This window comes from Mixophyes fleayi, chromosome 6 (genome assembly GCF_038048845.1).
Source record: "Mixophyes fleayi isolate aMixFle1 chromosome 6, aMixFle1.hap1, whole genome shotgun sequence".
NCBI classification, from domain to species: Eukaryota; Metazoa; Chordata; class Amphibia; order Anura; family Limnodynastidae; genus Mixophyes; species Mixophyes fleayi.
In genome coordinates this window covers 176,288,146-176,307,307 of record NC_134407.1, presented here as the reverse complement: position 1 = coordinate 176,307,307, position 19,162 = coordinate 176,288,146, and the positions used below count along the sequence as shown (strand labels likewise).

Below are 19,162 nucleotides of genomic sequence, written 5' to 3'. Positions count from 1 at the left end.
CTATCCTGTCGGTGGCTTAGTCAAACAGAAACTTGCCCGAGAGTCAACAGAAACTGAAACTCGCCTGACATTTAACAGAAAAAAAGCATGCTGTTAGCGCTACCTGGCCATTGTTAACAACAGGAGACACAAAAGTTTTAATTATGAGGCTAATCATGATTTGTTGCTTAGAATTATTTTAGTAATAAATTAGTGATTATATATATGTGAAATATTTTTTATTTTATTATATTAGAGTGGCTTACTATTTCATTACCATTGGGGCAATAATTATATTTTTCTGATGTGGCAACACTTAATATTTCCAGATGGGGACACCATTTAAAGTACATAGCTATGGCACTACAAGGGGCAGTATGCACATGAGCACAAGTGCTGCAGTGCAGCTGGAGGCAGATCATGACAGAGTACAGGGGCAAGCTTCCCCACCTACTTCCCCTCCTCTCTCCTGTTCTCTTCACCCCTCCCCTCTGAATTAACCTCCCACAGCCTTCAAGGAGAGGTAAAATGTATGTGTAGGGTGTGGTGACATTAATGTTATATGGGGAAATATTAATGTTATGCGGGGGTGCTGTTAATGTTATGTGGGCACTGGTATGGGAGAGGTATTCAGATTATATGAGGGCTTGTGTGTGTGGTTTATCATGGGAAGGTATTAATGTTATATGGGAGTGGGTTATTAATGTTATGTGGTTCCTGATGTGGGGGGATTAATGTTATTTGTAGATGAGTTATTAATGTTATAGGGATACTGGTGGAAATTTTAATGTCATGTGGTGGCTCTTTATGAAATGTGGATGCTAGTAATGTAATTTGGGCTTAGTGGGTCTCTGTTAAAGGTGTGTGGTTTATTGTGTGTGGTTTATTATGGGAAGTTATTAATGTTATAGGGATACTGGTGGGAATTTTAATGTCATGTGTTGGCTCTTTATGAAATGTGGATGCTAGTAATGTAATTTGGGCTTAGTGGGATCTCTGTTAAAGGTGGGGGCTATGAAGTTAATGATGGAGCTCATTGGGGGAAGTAGACCTTTCTATTAAATGAAAATGTCATTCATTTGATATTGTAGCTGATTAGGAGGGAAATATTATTTTCATTTCTGGCCCACTATTCCCCGCTTTCCCGCCTTCCCCTCAGATCTCCTATTTCCCCGCCATATTAGGTTAACCCCTGTACCCCACCCCCCTTCCCCTACCGGTTCCCTGACTTCCCCTCGCTATGCCTAGACCAAGGAGAACGGTTCATCCACCCTCGCGATTCTTAGAGGTTTCGCCTGCACCCGCTTTCACATGAGTAGATCCCGGCATGACAGCCAAACAGGCCCCTCACCCCATCATTCAGCAGCCTCCACTCATACTATCCATGGCTCCCCCCAGAAGAGCTCAACATCGCGGTTGGGCATGTCCCCCATCAAGTGTTCACCCGGCTGGTGGGGCAGTCAGAGACAGTACCCGGGTTCCGGAGCGGGGGGCGCGTTCACGCGACTCCTGAGTCCCAGCACAAATGAGCGGCATTACAGGCAGGATGGAGAGGGGATCCTCTTCCCCTTCTCCCTCATTGCCGTCCCAATCTAGCAGCATCAGGCAACGGGGGAGGTGGACATAAACAACCAGGGTGCCAGGGCTGATAGGAGAGCAGTTAGAAGCACTTCCCCTCCCCCTCTCCCCCCCTACTCGTATCCACCTTACAGGGTCAATTTTCTCCCTCCACCCCCCCTAGGCTGCAAAGATCCTTGCGATGGGAGCTGCAAGGTGCAAACGCCCTTCACCTCCCAGCCCATTCCTTCGAGGGAACACCTTAAGTAGGCCATGGTTGCCAACCACTTGCCCACCACCATGTATGTCCCTCTCTTCCGACCCCCCCGCCATCCCCATGGGCCGTTAGACAGAGAAGGCCTCAAACTGCCTGGCAGCAGTAGCCCCCCCATGACTCCCCGCTTCTATTCTCTCTGGAGTCACAGCTTTAGGCCCGCCTTATCCCCTTGATCGCACCACCCCTATAAACACTCAGGGAGTTCATGGGCCGGGTTCCCCTCACATACTCCGGCAGGTCCCTAATGTGTCACACAACTGGCCTCATTCCTCCCTAGCCCAAAACACACAGACAGATCCCTCCCAATCCTGGCCTTTCCCCCACCCATCTTCCAGAACCCATCCAATTCCTAGGATACGGCCAGCAGTTCCCATCCCTTCCTTCCCCGCAACAGGCCAGATTCACCTGACATTGTACCCAGTTGATCTGCCCCTTATCCATCCCCCAGCTCCCACTCTTTATACGAACCTTCTTCAATGCTGTCCACAGCAAGAAGGTTTCAGCCTTACTCCGACCCTCAGCAATCCCTATCCCCCACCAATAGACAATCCAAGAACCCTACTAGCTCCGAGTTTCACAGTTCCCATTTCCCTGCCACAACAGGCACAACCCACAGATATTGTCAATCCCGCCAAGTCAGGATAAAGGAGTTACCTCTTGGACTGTTGCGCATGACATCCTAAATGTTTCTTCTATCTCAGTCTCACAGGTAACCAGCAATACAGAAGTCAGACCTGGGCCCAGTCAGGAGCAGTCGAAGGGGTATTCTCAGGCGCCAGCATTGGCAGCAACTCCATCAATGCAAGAAGTGAACACGAAAGGCCATTCGGGGCAAGTGGGTGAGCATGAAATTCAGACCACGCAGTCAACGCATACACTCAGTCCACCTAGATCAACAGCGAATGAGGGCTCTTCAGGTTCAGGGCAGGGATCGTGCAAGTTAATAAGAATTTTAAACAAGCACTTTAAAGAAGCAGATCCGGGAGCTGTCAGTCCAGTAAAGTTAGATGGACCCCTAGTTAAATGTGAAAACACAGCACTTCTCACTTCAATTTGCCCTAGCATAAGGGATTAGATTCGTAAAGGCTATTACGTCGATATGATCTCTCTCACAGAAAAGGCTAGAAAAGAATCCATAGCAGCATGCTCCAGAGGAGGTATAGGTTTAGAGGCGTTTCATTGTTTCCCTAACTGGTTAATAGGGTTCTGTATGTTTGCGGGATGCTACTTAGAGACCAGACCACAGGCCAAGATAGACGTATGGCGCTACATACACCTTATCACAGAAATGACCATCTGCAATGGAACGATAATATGGAGTAGATACGATGAGAGTTTCACGGGGAAGGTTCGGGCCAACGAATGATCCCCTTTGCATTTAAAGACCTAGAGACATGGATGGCACTTATGAGACCTACCGTAACAGACGCCCCAAACAACAGCGGACACCAGGTTTTTAACGACGGGGAAGCGTGGCACTCCCCAGGACTCCAGGAACCACTGTTTTGCCTTTAACTCCGCCACATGCTCTCAGGGAGACTTATGCAAGTATCAAAACACATGCTCGACCTGCCAGGAGGCTCACCCGGCGAAAGATTGCCCCAGGGGCTCAGGGAAAAGGTTAGAAAAGGTTCGTAAGGAAGTCGGATTGGGATGCATGGTTGGTCCTTTTAAATCGCCTCCACTAGCCAATTTGGTAATATCCCCAGTAGGTGTAGTTCCTAAAAAGATCGAAGGAAAATTCAGTCTAATTCAGCATCTTTCCCATCCACAGAGGCGCTCTGTCAATGACGCCATCGAGGTCGGCAATAGCTCGGTAGTTTATCAGTCTTTTGATGAGGCCCTTGCTTTAGTCAGGCATTTCAGAAAAGGGACACAGCTGGCGAAGCTGGATATTGAATCCACATTTCGACTGCTGCCTCTCCACCCAGAGTCATTTCATTTGATGGGCTTTAGGCTGCCAGATGGTTTCTACATAGATAGGTGCCTTCCCATGGGGTGTTTGATCTCATGCGCATTTTTTGAGATGTTCAGTTACTTCCTGCACTGGTGTATCCAGTCAGGAACAGGCCACCATGGGATAGCACACTACCTAGATGACTTCTTGTTCATGGGCCCTGCACTATATCCGGCATGTAGTGACCCATTATCGTCAGCTCAGGCTTTGTTCAAGAATATGGGTTTCACAATTGCTCATGATAAGATGGAAGTTCCTACAACACACTTGTCTTATTTGGGCATTGAGACACAGATGCAGGTTACCTATGGATAAGGTCAAGAAGCTATCGGATTTAATAGTGGAGGTACTTTCAGCCCCTTCGAAGCCGCTTCTTCGCATTCAGTCCCTTTTAGGCTCCCTTAATTTTGCTTGTCGTATCATCCCGATGGGTAGAATATTCTGTAGGAAGCATCAGTTGTCCACAGCCGGTCTGGTAAAGCCACATGCCAGGGTCCGCCTCGCGAGAGAGTTAAAACAAAATATGCGTATTTTGTTGGAATTTCTGCAGAGTTTTAATGTGATTCGTATTTGTCCTGCCCCGGTAATTTCCAGTCCAACCCTTATTCTGCACACGGATGCCTCCGGTGCCATCAGTTTTTGGGGCTTTTTTCCAAGGGGATTCTTGGGAAGACAATGGTTTAGTGCGAAATTTGCTAGTCTTAGAACTATTCCCCATAGTGGTCGCTCTGGAGTTGTGGTCCCATAGCTTCCGCAGCGTAAATGTTGATTTTTGGTGTGACAAACTCGGGATGGTACAAGCAATTAACAGCCAAACAGCCACCTCGTTACCAGCAGTCAACTTGCTGCGGAAACTAGCTTTGCGTTGTCTCACCCACGATAGTACGTTTCGGGCTCGACATGTCCCCGGTACAGAGAACGGAATAGCTGACTCCCTTTCGCGATTCAACTGGCGTCGGTTTAGATAACTAGCCCCTCACACGCAACTAATCGGTACCCCTTGTCCTTCTTATGTTTGGCAGATGGTCGAGCCGGTATAAGGGGTCTTGCAGAATCATCCCTGGCCAAAACCACCAAGAGAGCTTACTGTTTGGCCTGGTTACAGTGGGTAAATTTTGTAGGTGACAGAGTGAGGTCCCCTCAACAACAACAGGGTGACATTTTGGATTTCATGTAGCCAAATATCAGAATGGCGCTTCTAAAACATTCATGTCCACGACAACAGGGGGAATTTCTTTCATGTCACTGTTACACAATAGGTTTGACCCCACAAAATCATTCCTCATATCCAAAGCCCTTAAAGGCTGGTCAAAGATCCGTCCTACAGTTCCAGATAAAATAAGACCCATTGATAATAATATACTTAAACAAATCATTGGTGTATTGCCAGTCATAGCAACTGATTAATTTGAAGCCCTCCATTTTAGCGTAGCTCTTTCCCTTGCTTTTCATGGAGCATTCGGCGTATGTGAGTTAGATGTCCAGTCCAGGGAAAGTCATGGCGCTGCTTTGCTAACTAGGAACATTGTGAGCACTGATACTCATGTGTATTGTAAAGTTGTAAAGTCCAAGACTGACCAATTCGGAAAGGGACAATGGCTGTTTTTACCGGCCCGGGACGACAAAACTATATATTCAGTGGCCCGTTGTGCAAGATGGGCAAGGGTGCGTCCCCAGGTGGGAGATATATGGTTGATTCATACTGATGGCTCCCCCTGATGAAATTTAAATTCAACGCACTGGTGAAGTTATCCCTGGCCAGAGTTGGTTATGATCCTAAATTATACGGCACCCACTCAGAATTGGAGCAGCTACTGCTGCGTACGGTATGGGGGCTCCTACAGAGGCTATTAAACAACTAGGTTGTTGGAAGTCCGCATCTTACAAAAGATACATTAGGCCCCAAAAGTGAATCCCCTTTCATCTGGCTGATAACCAAGGGCTAGGCTGCTCGTCGCTTTTAGCGGGAGCACAAAGGGATTTTCTCCCATTTTTTCCTTGGATAAAAGCCTCATTAGTGGTGCGCCTCCAGGGTTTTTATGTTTTTTTTACCTTCGTTTGGGATACCGTGCTTCCCTCTCCCCACCCTCCCCTCCTTTCGTATATTACCGTGCTGCAATCATATTAGGAGCTTTATCTCATTTGCCCTAGGTGTCACCCCCTCGAAGATCAAGATTTGTATCATGGGCCATTCTTTTGTGTACTGGGTGGCCAGACACCATTTAGCCAAAGACTGGAGTTCCTTCCCATTGCCAGTTAACATCAGGTGGGTAGGGAAGAGAGGATTAAAATGGGAGTCTCTTATCCCATTAATTACAGACAAAATTAAGAACCAGGGCTCACCAAATATACTAGTTATTCATCTGGGAGGGAACGAACTAGGAGCCACTAAGCCTGTTTATCGCTATAAGGGAAGATTTAAGGACCATACGGTCAAGATGGCCTGCAATCACTTTGATTTGGTCAAATATTATCCCTTGAATCACATGGAGATCTCTGGTTCCTAGAAAAAAGATGGGCGTCATCATGAGGAAGCTGAACAGGTCCATAGGGCTAGTCGTAAAAGAGCTAGGGGGTATGTCTATTGCTCACCCTTTAATAACGGTGGAGCAAGGTCACCTGTATCGGCAAGACGGTGTCCATTTGAGCAATGAGGGAATGGTTATTTGTATTGAGTACATTTTTGCACATTTGGGCAAGGCAGTGAGGTCATTTTAGTGGCAGGCTGTGATTTAGTAGAAGTCTCATCTGTGATAGGAGAGCGGGCAGTCAGCTGTTAATAAGCAGAGAGTGTTACCGGTATGGCTGGGGTCATTGCCCCTTCCGAAGTTTCACGACTCATGGTCCTTCCTAGTGAATGACCCCTTGGTAGACTTTGAGTGGGCGCCAATGCCGAGTCCAGGAGGGGTACATTCGCCTCGTTAGCCCAAATTTAACACCAGTCAATCGTAAAGGAGTTTACTCCTGGGACCAGTGGGTAATGGTATCACCTTCCACTGTTTGGCTTTGTGTTTCGGCTGCTGACTGCTCTGCTCGCGCCGCCAATTCTAGTTACTTCATTTACCTAAAATAAACAATTACCTTTTGCCCCAAGTTACATCTGTTGTCCGTTTGTTTATTTTTGTTTTTTAATTTATAAGTAATACTTTCCATTAAAGGTTTAAGTTCATGGAAATTGACATATGACCTATGCAGTTTATAGTTCTATTAAATGTTTTCTTTTAGTAAGTAGTCTCTTACCTAGCTGCAAAGCCTCTTAAGTAATTACTTATACTAATACTAAGTAACTTCTGATTCACTGACGATACATTACATTATACACTTTATATTACAAGTTTTCTATGAATATAATCACTTGACAGTTAATCATCCCAGACTATATTACTTATATTCTGTTATACAAAGTATCGTTTTCACTGTGTAGTTCAAACTGCCTAATGATATCTGCAGATATGATATATAACCCACAGTTAGATGATAACCATAAGTGTGTGCACATAGAATTTAATTAAAGTGGCGAGTAAAATTAAAGTCCAGCAAGTATGATTATCACCCTTGATTTAACTGACAGGTCGGCATTTAGTTTCAGTACGCAGTATTAGTCGTCGCTGACATTAATAATATCCTCCTTCTAGTAGTCTTCAGTGATACCAGCTCCACTGTAAGGGGTAATTAGAGAAACTGAGTAGGTCTCATATACCCTTTTTCTGTGCTGTGAGTACAGCAGATGAATTCCATCACCTAAAAAATAATATTGTACTGGATGTCAATTCAGTTTAATGCAGATGTTGGGCCTGATTCATAAAGGAACATAAGTCCTGTTGCGTACCATATTTTGCAAGAAATTGCTATGCGCATGGTCAGAAGGGGACTTTATGCCAATGAACGCAAGTGCATGCAAATCAAGTTCTAACTCAGATGACAATTCTGACAGCCTATGATGGAACGGGGGAAGGGGGTGTTTGCATGTAGGCAATGTACAGTAAGAGGGTGCCAAGTTTGAGCACACATCTGTCGATTCAAGCTCTGGGCATCTCTCAGGTACGTGATTTTTAGCCGCCTCACTTGCACCATCTACAGGGCAGATGTAAGTGCTGATTGATAGTGAATACGGACGCGTATGAATGCCAGAATATGTGTTTGCAGATAAGAGCAATTCTAAAAAAAAATATTTTTTTATATGTTTTAAATTTTTATTAATGATTATAGTATTAACAGGTGTTAATGTTTAATTTTTAGAAGCACCTACAGACAATGATTCTAAAATTCTTTTAATGGGGGAATAAGACAAGTGACATATGCTCATAGAATGCTAACAATGTTTTTTCAGGACTGTGTGGCGGGGGCTCTTTTGAGGGAGCTTACCTTGGTCGTCTGCGCTTGTTAGGAGTATCTTTGGGGTTGGTGCTGCCGTTACGGAATTCTCGGGTGTTCCAAAATCCAAGCTCGTTGTTTTTCTAGTTGTCTGTGCCGTGGCGCAACCTGGGAGGAGAAAATAAGGTAAAGAGGGGAGGGGGGGGGGGGGAGGAAGAGAGAGCACAGAAAAGGTACCAACAAGAGAGCTATAGCAATAGCAAGAGAGCTATAGACTTACAACAGCATCAAGAGCTATAATCAACTGTCGAAAAAGCTTCTACGTATATTGTTGGTATCTTTTCTGTGTTCACTCTTCCCCCCCCCCTTTCTTTACCCTAACAATGTTTTTTGTTTTGTTGACACAGCGATTATTGAACCAGTATTGTTTTATTACTGTATTTGTTACCAATTGTAAAGCCCCATTTGCTGCCACTATATAAATAAATGTTGATGATGAACTTGCCAGAGTTCTATTGTAACATAAAGAGGACGAGCATCCTTCATTCTGTGATGTGCACACTCCTGTATTCCTGGAAACTCGTTCCCCCCCTCACCGTCCCTAACCATCTTCTCCCCTTCAGTTTCTTTTCCCCTTTTTTCCTCTGTTCCTTTGGTATATCATGCTCACTTTCACTTTTCCTTAGCTCTTCAATTGTGAAATCACTAACAGAAAAATGTGTAAATACTGGCCTTTATGTTTTGTTTGTTGATGTTTATTTTTTAAGTTCATTCACTATTGAAAATAAAGAATATATTTAAAAAAATAAATAAAATAAAATAACTACAATCACACCACATGCACACACATGGCCGGATTAAGGGGGGGCACAGAGGGCACGTGCCCCGGGGCCCCCCTCTGTCCAAGGGCTCCCCAGAGCCCGCATCACCTCACCTGTCAGTGTCGGCTGCTTGGGGCCTCCTGACGCATGCGCACACTCTGTGTGTGCATCGCTCAGTGTGCATATAGAGATTGTTACTATCTCTAAATCTTTGTCAGTAGTACAGCAGCACCGCGGCTGCTGTAGTGTCTAAAATAGCCGAAATAGAGCTGCTGCGCATGCTCAGCAGCAGCAGCTCCTCCAAGATATCATGTGAGCAGGTAAGTCGTCACAGTTTCACTGGGCACATATTTACACTTTTAAACACAAAAGAAATCATATATAAATAAATATATCAAGAAGACCTTTCATAGCATGTTTAGCATGTTTATTGCTTGATTAAAAATGTAGCCACCTATATATATACATTTTCTTGCTGCTTTAGGTGGCTACATTTGACATATTTAATCAAGCAATAAAGTAATAATCATGCTATGAAGGGTCTTCTTAAATACATATATACATATGATTTTTTTTTTTATCAGTTATGTTTCAATAAACATACACTGAACAGTAAAATTACACTGGTGGAGCCAGAGTGGCTGATTCTATTTTATTAATCGTTTTCAAAGTAATTACTGAAGCCAACCACTATATACACATGTATATGTAATCTAATTAAAGCTTTAATATAAGTGGCGGGCTTCGATAATGACTTTAATGATGATTAATAAAATAGAGGATCCTATACCATAGTTACTGCGTGATATATACATACATACATACATACATAGCTACACACATATATACATACATATATACACAGACACTTATCAAAATTGGTGTTATTTTATCAATGTTTACTTTTTATGTTAGTTTTAATGTGCAGCTTCATTGCTAGTTTTAGTGTGCGTTATTAACGGTATTTTTAATTTGCGGTATCATTGCTAGTTTTAATGTGTGGTGTCAATACCGATTTTAATGTGGGGTTTTGATGATTGTTTTAATGTACAGTATTCTAGTTTGTGTAAGCAATGATTTTTTTTGTGCAGACAACCTAGGCCAGCCCTCTGGGAGAGCTGTAAGTGTCATACTGTGGGCTGTAGGTGATGTATTGCAGGATGTGTCAATGCTAATAGCCTAATACCCAATGGCGTTATATTACATGCGTTTTATACAGAGGTGTATGTACAATTTACAAGTACCTGTATTAATATTTATATATATATATATATATATATATATATATATATATATATATATATATATATATATATATTACATCTAGCCATCATACCATCACATCTTTGTGGACCTAGCCAGCTTTCCAGAAGGAGATCACTGGATTGGAGTAGAGGTAGCTGTAAGTAGTTGTAACATATATATATATATATATATATATATATATATATATATATATATATCATACTTACCTACTTTCTTCGGCTCTCTTTCGGGAGCCAGCCACTGGAGGTGGGAGTGAGGGGGGCGGGGCAGCCAGAATCGCGTGATTTTGGCCCCGCCGCGATTCACTGGGAATCGCGGTGTTTGGGAGCTAATTCTGCCCACTTCACTAGGAAGTGGGGCACTTCCTAGTGAAGTGGGCAGAATTCGGGAGATTGCCACACTCACCCGGGAGTCCAGGAGACTCTCGCAAAATGCGGGAGTCTCCCGGACATTCCGGGAGAGTTGGCAAGTATGATATATATATATATATATGTATACATATGTATTTGTGTTATAGTATATATGTGTGTGTGTTTGTATAGATACATATAATATATAAAACATTTTATTTTTTCACTATTATGTTTGGATACATGTTAAATAAATATTACTTTTATGATAGAATTGGTTTGATTGTCTTTTCAATATTCACCACCTACTTGTAACTCTCTCTCGTGCATGATGACACTATGCTCTTAATTTTAGATCTTAGGGGCCCCCCTGTCTTAAATGCCCCAGGCTCCCCAAAGTCTTAATCCAGCTCTGTGCACACATAAACAACACAGACAGGATTGCAAAACAAATATTACAAAACTGTAAGACAAACTGACAACCACCAATACTACAGCAAAATCACAGTTCATCTCCCCGAAATCACCAATGTAAAGTCACCTACTCACAAATTTGCTCTGCACCTCTCCTCTCCTATCAAACTCAGCTCCTCATAACCCTGAAATGCGTTACTTTTTCCTATAAGATATCCTATGAAATACTTAAACCAATATTTAATTTAGATCACAGAGATATACTGTATATAAACACATAAGGATCCTATTAATATTTCTTCTAAGTTATTTCCTTCAGTTTAATGTTAAACAAAAAAAGAAAAGGCTTTAGGCACGTTTTGTTTTCTTCCTTTTCTTTTTAATCAATAACATTTCCCAGGAACCTTCAGCAATTTCCTTATTAAGCAGGGCATTTTCATTAGAGTAGAGCCTCTAGCTAACCGCAGGAACTAGCAGGGATGACAATCTGCTCTGAGCATTGAGGTCACTTTCTGAATCCTATCCAAGCATTTTATTGGGGTTTAGTTACTGAATACTATATTTAATCTAAAATTGTGGTTATGTATTCATGTAATGGAAAAGGTACATAGCATAGTAACAACTTGATTTTATTTATTTTTTATTTGTGAACCTGAGAAGTCCTCCAAAAATGTAGTATGCTACAATACATAATTTCATTTTCCATTACATACCTGCCAGGATTTGAAAAGCAAAAAGTGGGACTAAAAAAGTCCTTGGGGTATATTTACTAAACTGTGGGTTTGAAAAAGTGGAGATGTTGCCTATAGGAACCAATCAAATTCTAGCTGTCTATATATGATAACTAGACTCTGATTTGGTTGCTATAGGCTAGGGCAGCGATAGTGATGGAGGAGGAGAGGTCAGCAGTAGTGATGGAGAATGAGAGGGCAGCGGTGTCGATAGAGGAGGAGAGGGCAGCGGTGGTGATGGAGGAGGAGAGGGCAGCAGTAGCGATTAAGAAGGAGAAGGCAGTGGTGTCGATGGAGGAGGAGAGGGCAGCGATAGTGATGGAGGAAGAGAGGGCAGCGATAGTGATGGAGGAGGAGAGGGCAGCGATAGTGATGGAGGAGGAGAGGTCAACAGTAGTGATGGAGAATGAGAGGGCAGCGGTGTCGATAGAGGAGGACAGGGCAGTGGTGGTGATGGAGGAGGAGAGGGCAGCGATAGTGATGGAGGAGGAGAGGTCAGCAGTAGTGATGGAGAATGAGAGGGCAGCGGTGTCGATAGAGGAGGAGAGGGCAGCGGTGGTGATGGAGGAGGAGAGGGCAGCAGTAGCGATTGAGAAGGAGAAGGCAGTGGTGTCGATGGAGGAGGAGAGGGCAGCGATAGTGATGGAGGAGGAGAGGTCAGCAATAGTGATGGAGAAGGAGAAGGCAGCGGTGTCGATGGAGGAGGAGAGGGCAGCGGTGGCGATGGAGGAGGAGAGGGCAGCGGTGGCGATGGAGGAGGAGAGGGCAGCGGTGGTAATAGAAGAGGTGGTGATTTTCAGATCCCCCTAGAAAATTCAGCCCAGTGTTGACCAATGTGCACCTTCACTCTCCTGTTTCACCTCTCTAAGCGTAGAGAGGCACAAAAAGGAGATAGGTCTCGGTCTGCTCACTTGAACCTTGAACTTTTTTGAAGGGAACAAACTTGCAAACTAAAGGCGTGCAAAGTTTATAAAGACTTATTCAAAAAGACTCACTGCTATAATAAAGTCAAAGGTGCTTCCACAAAGTATTGTTTAGGGGTATTCACACAGGTTTTTTTTATTTTCACTTATTTTTCCTAAAATTGGCTATTTGTTTTCAACTTGAATTCTGCTGGTTGCAAGGTCACAGATGGGAAAAAAGTCTGACATGATTTATGTTTCAAAAGTGTAGATTTTTTTTTATATCCTCTGTAGTTATCGACTGACAATAGGGAATGAAAGAGAAGAGAGAGGACATGGACTAACAGTACAAGTTTGAATGAGGAAAGAAGAAGACAACAGACATTAACTAATAAAAGCATGTCCTTCAGTTCATTGGCCTTACACAAGTTATATAGTGTACACATTTCTACTGTATTGTGACAGTAGTTGATGCAAAAAATAGCACTAATGCAGCTCATACGATTGTAAAGTTGAGAAGTGGTTGCAAAAATTAATGTCTAGTAGGTCCTGGAACAGTAGGAACAGCCTCACATTTCATGTCTGCAGCTGGTGGCCTTGAGGCAAGCAGATGATGCTCCCCAGCTGTTCCAATTGTGTATAAAATGTATCCTCTACCTGCATCACTATGACCTTGAACACTGTGGACACACAGTCACTGGGTATGCTGCCATATCTAGCAGACAGCAGCTTGCAAGGTGAATGGTGCTGGTCATTCACCAATCGGTATCAGGAGATCCCCACATACTAAGTGGTAGATGGCTGGAATCATCCACCAATCAGAGGGCAGGGAGCTGTCTACTGGGTATGTCAGCATCCCAACACAGCCAAAATTGTTTTGCAGGATGCCAAGTGACAGTGTGCGACAGCAAGATGGGTACATTATTCATTTGTGTTGCCAAACAAAATTTGGAGTTTGGCTTTGTCACCAACACAGATGGGGTGATAGGGGATTTGTCTGCATATTAAAGCCACAAAAGATCTGGGGGTAAATGTATGAACATGCGGGTTCTTCAACACCCGCGTGTTCGGCGATTCAATTTCAAGCGGAGCTGCATTGTAAAGGGATGTTTCCCTTTACAATGCAGCGCCGCTTGAAATTTAATCGCCGAACACGCGGGTGTTGAAGAACCCGCATGTTCATACATTTACCCCCTGGGCTTTGATTGGTAAAGCCACAATAATTCAAGTAAAGCCAACAGAGATTAGGGGGCAGGAGGGGTTACCTCTATGCAGTCTTTCTGAACTGTAAAACCACCAGAGATTTCAGGGTTTGTATTTTTTAGTTGCTTCCACAACTCTGAATGTAACTATTGAATAGTAGCCACTAATGTGAATTGAGTTTTGACTAGTGATCACTAGTGATCACAAAAATTCTCTTTGCATTGTACAGAGATCACTAAAATTTTCTCTGTATTTGTTACGGCTAATGGCTATTGACACAAGAGACAGAGGTCTTCGCCTATACAGCCACCTTTCCCGTAGAGCTTGTCGCTCTCACAGGTACTTGGATGCCTCCAGGTCTTAACGCTAAGTGTAGTGAAAGCTTATATGCCATACCACAGTAGGTAGATAGGAGGCGGTAGCCAAGACAGGGGAGATAGTCAGAAGTGGTCCAGGGTCAGGGGTCCATATCTAGTAGAATAATCAGGGACAGGCCAAAAGGGTCAGGGCTGGCAGGGATATCCAAATAACAAAACCAAAAGTCAAGGCAATCAGAGTACAAGCAGGGTCCAAAAAAAAGCCTGGAGTCACAACAGAGGTCAATCAGAAGTTCTGCAGACTATCCACACAGCAGGTCAGCAATGCACAGCATAAATGCTATAGCTGGCAGGGAGACTAAGCCTCCTTCAAAAAGAGGGAGACATACATAGAACAATCAGCCTCAGAAGGCTGTTAATTAATTGTAAATGTTTGCGTACACACCAGGCTGCCCCTTGATGGGATACGGCGCTAACTGACAGAGTATCCCAGACGGGGGTGCGGCCTGAATGTAAGCATTGAGCTGCAGCGGCTTGGGGCACCGCCGTGGCTCAAAGCAGTGTATTATTATTGTTTATTAAAATGCTCTCTGTATTGTATATTGGTCCCTGAAAAGTCTTTCTAATGGCCATATGTACTCTATAAGTGACACATCTGATCAGGAATGTGATCTCTTAGGAGACTGGAGACATTTCCTACAACTCCCTCTAAATTCTTGAGATTTTTACAGTGGAGTGAATGTCATGGTTTCCCATCTGACATTGACTTTATTTATACCGTTCACAACAACTGCTTATAGTTTACAATCACCGAGGCAACACCAAAGAATGTTACTTATCTCAAACAAGTTACCTCCCTAACTTTTATAAAAATGGAAAATAATATGATTTAATTACTTTAGAGGAAAGATAATAGCATCATTTATTTGATTTATATTGCTTTTTTAGGTGACAATGGACATTTTGGACCTGGACCACCTTGAATGGCTTCAAAAACCAAGTAAAAATCAAAACATAATATAATATAAAGAGAAGTCTGGACCAAAAAAATGACAAAAGTAAGAACATGTAGATGATAACTCTACACATCAATCTAGTATAAAGGGGATAAACATAAAAATGAGGGTTCTACGGTTGTCTTATGCCCACAGTCCATGGAGAGTATCCATTCTAGCCGATGGGCATAGATTAGGCATAGATTAATTTCCACTATAATGACATTTGATGCTCAAGTGTCTGGGGGATTTGGGTCCAACAACTTAGCCATCTTCCCAGGTTCATCTATTGTAAATAGTGTTTGTTGGTTTTGCTGGTTTTAATTGTTTTTTTCACAATTTTTAGAAAATTACTTTTACAAAGGGAATTAAAAAAAGAACGTAAATCATTTTTTGAAATGTTTTTATTAACCACTTTCAAAGTAACAATATCTAAACAAATATTTAAGCAAATGTGAAACAATCTTTTAGAATGTTATATTTCATGTTTAAACATTATATTACATTGCCGGGGAATAGGAGAAAGAAAATATTGACCACAAACTTATAGGAAATGGCTCTCCTCCATCCACAAGTAGCTTTGGGTTTGTAATATTGAACTTTCCTTCTATTATTTTGAGACCTATTTGTGAGGTTTTCAAGATTTTAGAATCACTTGAACTGCCATAGGCTTCTACATCAGTGATATAAAATCATAAGAGGTAGAGACAATAGCTATTAAAAGTATTTTATTTATTTTTTTGCTGTTGTAAATTTTGAACCATTTTTAGTAGTCACATATGTCCAGATGTGCTTGTCATTTAATGTACCAAGGCAATTCAGTAAACGGTTTTTTTTCTTCATATATCCTACATAGTCAAGGCAATCAGAGTACAAGCAGGGTCCAAAAAAATCCATGTGCACTTATGTTAATGTACCTCCAGATGACTTGGCAAGCCTTGTCATTCACAATTCAATATCGTTACAAGAAGGAAGAGAAAATGAGGGGGAGCACATTTTCCTCCAGTAACCAGACATCTAGGTTTTTTTAAACCAATGTAAATATTTCTGTAACATTTCTATTTTCAGACACAAATCTGATCTCCCACTTTTATATAAACAAATACTGACTTATCCCCTCTCTCTCTTCTATGCTAAACATAAAACAGAAGTATAGGATGTGTATTTGCTATCAGACTGGTAAAATCAATACAGAGAAATATTTACATTTAGTTTCCTCTTAACCATAGCATTCCGTCATGAAACAAGTTAAAATCTACACATAAATTCAGTTTTGGTTACTAAAATTCATTAACACAGCACACAATAACAAAGCAGCAACATTTTTTTATTTCAAATGGAAGCTACTATAATATATGGAATAATAAACCTCCCACAGGAAAAAACAAAACAGATATCAGAAGCCACTGGGGACTTTTATGACTGGTATAAAATCAGTCCTTATGATGGGGTGCTTTCATACAGATCATGGCTTGTTAAATAATTTTACTGCTGTAGAAGGTTCATTATAATATATTCATTTTACATAAATATAATATTAAGGGAAATACAAGTTATAAAAATATATTACCTTAAAAAGACTACTAAACCCCAACATGTAAGCTTTCATTTCAGATACGGATCGCAAAGTTAAAGCACATCTTTTACTGTTAAGCTGGCATTTCACAGTAGCTCTGTTAAAAAGTAAAGTTAAAAAAAGTATTACCCCAACACTGCATGGCAGCTGTAGCTCCTCCCACATCTTTAGATAGTGTCCAATGCAAACTCATACAGTCAACAAGCTGGGCCTGTGTGTTACTATGTCATAGGTGCATAGGCACATCTTGTACTGTACATGCTGTGTGCGGCTCCTCCCCTCCTGGCTTTCTACATTGACTTATGTGCACTTTACCTTCCCTTTGAGCTCTGCTTAAGAACTATACCAGCTTAGCTAGCCTGCAACTAAAGAACTACTGCTGCACTTCCCTCCCCTTCTATTCCTTCCCTTTCCTTAAATCTGCATTCAGTCTGTGCATATCAGGTAAGTGTAGTATTGGGGTATTAATGTAATATGTGTTGGAAGATAATAATGTAATGTGCGTGGGAGAATCTTAATGTAATTAATGTATGGTGGTGAGTATTAATGTAATGTGTAATGTGGGGAGAAGTTTTAATATGCTTATTATTTTTATTGATTTGTAAAGTGTCACAATGCTCAGCAGCGCCGGACAGTGGGGAAAACAGGACATACCTAAAAGAAAAAAATAAATCATCATCATCACCATCATCATAGGATGCAATGAATCTTACAACTTTCCTGCCATCCTTTTCAGGGGGCCTCGGGAGAAGAAAACAAAAAAGTCCTTGCTGGCCCCTGCTGGCAATCTGACAATTCACTGGATGAACATCCTGTATTGTATTAATGCCAGCAACCTTGTGTATTCTATTGGCTAGGAAAAATGTGATAATAATAAACTCATTTTGGCTGGGCATCTCCTTTAAATACAGGATACCTGAAAGTTTCCAGGAGGTCATACATCATAATGGCCTCACAGGAGGATGTTATAGAGGGAACCTCCGAGGACTTAAAGTGTCACAGGAAAACAGACCTTGGCAAGTATGGTTCACGTATCAGAATGGACATGAAGCAATAACTTTTCAATGGGTTTCTATGAAGTGGATGTATCATTCATTTTACTCTACAGCAAAAATGTGCAGGAAACCTGATGTGTATTTCAAGTGAATATTTATTTCCAATTGCATGTGGGTCTATGTTACTCTAGATGAGTGATGTCCAATTTTTACATGTGATAGACTGTACAGCATGTAGACTGAAGTGTAATACATGTTGGCTGATTCCTGTAAAAATGATTATACAAAAGGATGTTGATGTCCTCACAATGACTTAAGATGCATCTTGTTCATTAGATTTTACAATATTTTAACACTTAGTATAATATATGACACATGTTCAATTCAGTGAATAGTAAGTAAAACAATGCCAGAATCATATTGTAATTAACTATGTAAAACTGATTTTCTAATGTAAGCAATTTTACAAAGATGGTCACAAGTGAGGGGAAAAGAGACATGTGTGCTGTAATAATGTCAGTTCTTATTGTTGTTGACTTTATATGGTCAGCACAGTGGCCTAGTGGTTAGGGTGTCATAAGTCTTTTTTCCAGTAAAGGTTGTAGAGCAATATAGAGGCTAATGGAATGATTTATTAAGGAAAATACTCATGTTTTTTACTTAAGTTTTCTCCTGGACAAAACCATGTTACAATGCAAGGGGTGCAAATTATTTTTTTATTTTGCGCATAAGTTAAATACTGGCTTTTTTTTTCCCTAGGTCAGCTTTAAATTTCAGTGTAGACATAAGATATCAAGTATACCAGCTCCTAAATCTGGTCTACCCGCCCACTCATGCTCCCACTTAGTGCTGATTGGCAAGCTGACCAAGGCGCCCCTCCCCCATGGTTAGCAAGCTGCTGCCTGATTATGGTGAGTGCTCTGCAGAGAACCCTCTGCTCTCTGGACGGCCCACCAGTGACTCTATTTTACAACTTGTACTCAAGCCATCTAGGTAAGTAATACTCAGCATGTCTTTCTTCCCCTGTCTTCCTCTCTGTCTGTGAATTTCTCTCCCTCTCTGCACCTCCACAGTCTCCCCCTCTGCCTGTGAATCTCTCCCCATCTCCTTATTCTCCCCCTCTGCCTGTGTGTGTCTCTCTCTCTCCCCCTCCCTCTCCCCATCTCCTCAGTCTCCCCCTCTGCCTGTGTGTCTCTTTCCCCAGTCTTCCCCTCTGCCAGTGTGTCTCTCTACCTCCCCCGCCCCTCTCCCCATCTCCTCAGTCTACCCCTTTGCCTGTGTGTCTCTCTCCCCCTCCCTCTCCCTAGTCTCCCCATCTGCCTGTGTGTCTCTCTCCCTCTCCCCATAACCTCTGTCTCCCCCTGTCTGTGAATCTCTCTCTCCCCATTCTCCCCCTCAGCCTGTGAATCTCTCTACCTCACCCCATCTCCCCCTCTGCCTGTGTGTGTGTGTGTGTGTGTGTCTCTCTCTCTCCCCCTCCCTATCTCCTCAGTCTCCCCCTCTGCCTG

General features: G+C 42.3%; 1 long non-coding RNA gene across 1 annotated transcript; it reads left to right on the top strand.

Annotated features, from left to right (window-relative positions):
* The first annotated feature begins 15,040 nt into the window (after positions 1-15,040).
* Positions 15,041-17,943, top strand: LOC142160493 (uncharacterized). Its single transcript, XR_012693240.1, has 2 exons — positions 15,041-15,146; positions 17,267-17,943. It is a non-coding gene; the product is annotated as an uncharacterized LOC142160493 (long non-coding RNA).
* The last annotated feature ends 1,219 nt before the right edge of the window (positions 17,944-19,162 follow it).